General features: G+C 37.9%; 1 long non-coding RNA gene across 2 annotated transcripts; it reads left to right on the forward strand.

Moving 5' to 3' along the window:
• Nucleotides 1–2724: 2724 nt before the first annotated feature.
• LOC307031348 lies at nucleotides 2725–5337 on the forward strand. Of its 2 annotated transcripts, XR_013805930.1 has the most exons (3): nucleotides 2725–3118; nucleotides 3863–3942; nucleotides 4519–5337. It is a non-coding gene; the product is annotated as an uncharacterized lncRNA (long non-coding RNA). The 2 variants fall into 2 exon arrangements; XR_013805931.1 differs by lacking the exon at nucleotides 2725–3118 and having other exon boundaries at nucleotides 3711–3942.
• The last annotated feature ends 250 nt before the right edge of the window (nucleotides 5338–5587 follow it).

Consider the following 5587-nt stretch of genomic DNA (forward strand, 5'->3'; position numbering starts at 1 on the left):
GTGACGGTGCAGCATCAATGACTGGCAGGCATCATGGTGTCATTAGACAGATCCTTGATCGTGCACCAGAAGCTAAATGGACACACTGTTTTCTCCACCGTGAAAGCCTTGCAGCAAAAAAGATGTCACCAGACCTCCACCAGGTGATGGATGTAAGTGTGAAAACCATAAACTTTATTAAAAACAATGCTGTGAACTCCAGATGTTTTGCTAAGCTTTGTGAGGACATAGAAGCAGATCATGTCCAACTGCTATATCACAGTGAAGTGAGATGGCTTTCCAGAGGACTGGTCCTCAATCGTTTGTTTGAACTGAGGAATGAGGTCTTCTCTTTTCTCAGTGAGAAAAAATCTAATCTTGTAGATTACTATGCTGACACAATGTTCACAGCAAAACATGCCTACCTCTGTGACATTTTTTCACTACTGAACCAACTGAACACCTCACTTCAAGGAAGAAACAGCAACATATTTTGTGTTGCAGACAAAGTTGAAGCTTTCAAGAGGAAACTTGCTTTGTGGACCAAGAGGGCCCAGGAAAATAGGATGGACATGTTTCCACTTTTGTCTGACATTTTGGAAAACTCCCCTCAGGTGAAGATCAGCGACTCAGTCTCCCAGCACCTCTCACAACTGGCAGAGAAATTTGGTGACTACTTTCCTGAGGATCCCAGAGAGGGAAACATGTGGATTTTGGACCCATTTTCAGTGGATCCCACTGCAAATGATGTTGCTTTGCCCTCACACCTGGAATCCCAGCTTCTGGACGTTTCCACTGACAGCACTTTAAAGCTGCAGTGGGGCAAACTGGACCTGGGCTCATTCTGGGTTGCTGTCTCAAAGGAGTACCCATGTCTTGCACTGAGGGCTGTGAAACTCCTTCTCCCATTCACAACTACGTACCTGTGTGAATCAGGATTCTCCATTGTGGCCACAACTAAGACCAAAGCCCGAAACAGACTCAGAGCAACACTGGAGTCTACTCTGAGAGTGAGCCTTTCTCCCATTCCACCCAGACTGGATCTGATTATGTCTCAGAAGCAGGCCCAAGTGTCTCATTAAGAGGTCAAGATAAAAAGGGAGTTGTATTATTGTTGTTATTGTTGTTCATTGTTGTTATTATTTGTGTCATTGTTCATTTGTCACAGATATAAAGATTATTCTGGTTCTGCCATGCAAAAATGGAGACTGCTGAAGCAATTTTCAAATAGCTTTGCAGATTATAAGGCTATAGTTTCATTTGCACTTTATTTCAATTTCATTTATTTTATTTATTTAATTTAAAAATAGATTTATATTATTTGAATGCATTTATTTTATCACCCCCTTTTATTGATTGATTGATTATTTATATATATATATATATATATATTTTTTTTATTAATTTAAAGTAAAATCCTAATATTGGTCTTTTTTATTATTATTTAAAAGCCTGACTTGATCCTTGACATTTTTTCTTGTCACAGCTTGATTTGGTCCAGGAATTATCAGCCTGTTCGGTGTCTTGATACAGTATGTGTAGGTTTACATACACATGTTTAATAAAAGTATTTGTGATGATCCCATTTTATCATGTCATTTTATTTGATAAGGTTTTTGCTTGTTAAACAGTTAGTGGATTTGGTTTATTATTGAATACAAATCAAACCGAGAATGAGGTCAATTAAACCTATACAGTGTTAATATTTAATGGGCCCCGGGCCACTTTGTACTATAAAAATTGGGCCTCAAGGTCAAAAAGGTTAAGAACCCCTGGTCTATAGCACAGAGAGGCTTTACGTCTTAACTGAGATGCTCTCTCCAAAGTTTCTCCTCTGCTGTACTTGATCTTCATTGGTGAGAGCAGCTCAAAGGAAAGTGTGAAGGGTGTGTTACTTTTTGTTTTCCAGCCGGGACAGGTGGAAGTGGCGAGGGACAGGACCTGTCAGCGGAGCCATTAGCAGGCTGACATTAAGCAGAGGACTTTAGGCCTGCAAGGCCATCACGGCATCTTCACCTGTCAGCTCTGCTTTACCAGCAACTCACTGACAGCACACACACACACACACACACGCACGCACGCACGCACGCGCACACACACACACACACACACACACACACACACACACACACACACACACACACACACACACAGTTATTGTTGTGAATAGGGCCGAGGTCCAACTAAGAACCAATTCATCCAATCAGTTGGATAGATGAAAACTGGGCGCGTGTGTGTTTGTGTGTGTGTGTGTGTGTGTGTGTGTGTGTGTGTGTGTGTGTGTGTGTGTGTGTGTGTGTGTGTGTGTGTGTGTGTGTGTGTGTGTGTGTGTGTGTGTGTGTGTGTGTGTGTGTGTGTGTGTGTGTCCATACTGTAATGACCCTACATCTTTGAGGACACAAGATGGAGTAGCATGAAGCTGCAGCCTCGCAGACCGCAGTTTCTGGCCCGCAGTTTCTGGACCCTTCTTCTCTTTTTAAAAAGGCGGATCGCAATCAGCTTTTAGTTACACTGCCACCTAGCGAGCAGGATACATTAATATGAATGACAACGCACATGTGAGTGTGAGTAATGTGAAGTGCTTTTAAAGTTTTATTTGTTTAACATTAATAACAATTCCGGTGTCTTGAAATGAAGTGTGATTAGCTAAGGTTAACTATGATAGTCTTAAGGCAATACAAACAATCACCTGTTAGCTTATGATAGCTTCTAACCGTATTAAAGGCTCTAAAAACAATTATTCGTCAGGGTTTAGGGTGATTATGGCAAGGCCAACTAGGTGCCCTACAATAATTGTTGATGTAATCACTAATTAAAGTAAGAGTGTGAGTAATGTGAATTGTATTGTTTGTTTAAAGTTAACAGCAATACAAGCAACACATGCTAAATGTGAGTCTTACAGGGAAACAGTAATCTGTTAGCCTATGCCCTATGATGACTCGCTGCAAAACCAACTGTTAGCCTTTTTTTAAATTTGTTTAATGAAACCGTATTGTTAAATATTACTCAAGCGGCAAACTGTGGGGTAGAGCCGGGACGCCAATGGTGACGCCGTAGTTGTTTGTTCTTCATGCTTATATATCGGACTATTGTGACTCGCTCTGCGGTTAAAACAGACGGTGCATGAATGCGGTTTTGCGTTAAGTGAAATTCCAGTACTTATTTATGTGTTAATGATTTTAATCAGCTACGTAATGAATGTTAAGGCTTGGGTTAGCGTGTAAGCGAGTGGTAGCTATATCGGTGCTAACGATGCTAATCGTAGCCTCCAAGTTAAAATCATAGAATGTATATATAAAGGTTAAAACGAAATAGACAAGCGTTAAGTGGGATAATACTGTTGAACAAACGGCTTCTGTTTGAGGTTGATAAAATAATGTCATCCTTGTAACTTAGAGAGATATTTTATTATGTAGGTAGGAACTGTATGCATCGCTAAGGTTAATTTAAATTGGCTATGCTCAAGTATGAAGAAAAGCTAATGTCGAAGTAGTGTATGTGAAATCAACCTCACAATAAGATGTGTGTATATTACAATTATGAATGTCATATTTCAAGATGATTACTTTGATATTACAATATGGTTGGTTGAGCTGGAGTTCATTATTGAGCTTACACTTACAATGAACCCAAACATTGTTGTTTTTATTAATTGCATTACCAAATGAGTATCAAATAAACAGCAAGCATTGGTAACACAACTTCCAAACTTACAGTAAAATAAAAAGGACCCTGACTCTGACAATACATATCAATCAATCAATCACTCAATTAATCAATCAATAAATCAATCAATCAATCAATCCAACATGTTCAACAGAAGAGAATCAATCATATTGTTTGTACACATGGTACTTTACATATATATATCTGTTTGTTTAAGGTGTCCAGGTGATGCAGACAGGCTGGACCAGAGAGTGAGAGACAGAACTGGACTCCTCACAGCAGTGAACTTCAGCTCAGGTACAAAGAGTCTTTTTTTCATACTGTACAAAGAATCAAGAAAGATATTGGTTTAAATAAATGATTTTTTGACTTTAATACACTGATATACATTCCATTAAACAATACTAGATCACCTACACATCAGTGAAGTTGAGGGTTTTTTTCCATGCAAAAAGTTACATTTAGATGTTATCAAGCAATATGATTTTGTCAGCTTTCTAATTTAATGTATTGAAGACAAAGATATTTAACACATAGTGAGAACTGCTACTATTTATCTCTCAATATTGTCTGTAAAAAACGTGGTAAAAGTTATTCTTTCAGTGAGACAACAGAGCAAGCTTCTACAGTTGCACTACGTTTTGATAACAGCTAAATATTATTTTTGATAACATATATTTCAATGTGGATGAACTTCATACTGTTCATTCATAATCTGATTGTCTTTGTAGCTCACTGTTGAAATAAAAAAAAAAACATTACAATTACAAAATAATTATATCTACAGCCCATAAACACACAAACACACCGCTTTCATAAATAACACACTTGTTCTGCAATAATATGTTTTATGTTTCCTGTCATTTTTTTTAGGAAAGGACATGCCTGAAAGACACAACATGTTCTCCTTCTCTGAGGGTCAAGAAGAAAATCCAAGAGGAAAATTAAAAGCTGATGCTATGAGATTTTAAGACCAGTACACTAAGAAACTACTTTTATTGTAAAAACAGTCAGCTGATCGAATGCACCTATTTCCACATCTACACTCCATCAGCTGATTATTTCTATTTGCCTCGCTTTATGAGCTTCACATCACTTGTGCCTTGTACCGCAGAGTTTGCAGTGTCACAAATAAATGGGGCCAATCTTCAGTCAGATGTGAATGTGTAATCTAACATTTTCAGTAAGAATAATGGACAAAAGGAGTGCAAATACAAATACAATTTATTGAAATGTGAACCAAAACCTAATCAAACATGTTTTAAATTAAAAGCACATATGGACAGAAGGTGTAAAACTATTAAATGTATAAGTAAACACATTTAGTCAAATAAAGTGACAGACTAGGCCTGTGCAGTTGGTATCAGCTTTGCCCAGCAAGGGCTCCTCCATCAGGCCTGGTCCTCCTCGCTGATGAAAGACCCTCAGTCCTCTCCAAACCAACAAACTGGACGTCCATCATACGGAGGTTTCTCCCTGAAGTCTCTGCAGCTCTCTGGACACCACGCTGTCTCAATCCGTCCACACTGAATACGAGAGGGGGAAAATGAAAATAACAAATGCTTTAGACAATAAGAAACATAAAGTTGACTGTTGAGTTGCTAATTTTTTTTAGATTGTCAATACTATTACTGTATAACTAATATATCAGGTTAAGAGGCACATTCAAATAAAGATTGGTCTTTAAATACATGTTGTCTTTTGAATTGTTTGTCTAAAGTCAAGGATCTAGAACTGGTACTTAGTTTTAATGATACAGTCTGGTTATTATGCTATTTGGAGGAGGCCTCACAGGTAAGAGCACTAACTAGCTACCATCACATGTACCTTAGCTTGACTTAAATGTATTAAACGTATAATTAAGTGATATCAAAATATAAATAACTAATGTCATGCAAACATATTCATATTTGCTTGATTCCAGTGTTGAATTTAGCACAAT

Source organism: Notothenia rossii (genome assembly GCF_949606895.1).
Source record: "Notothenia rossii genome assembly, chromosome: 3".
Taxonomy (NCBI): Eukaryota; Metazoa; Chordata; class Actinopteri; order Perciformes; family Nototheniidae; genus Notothenia; species Notothenia rossii.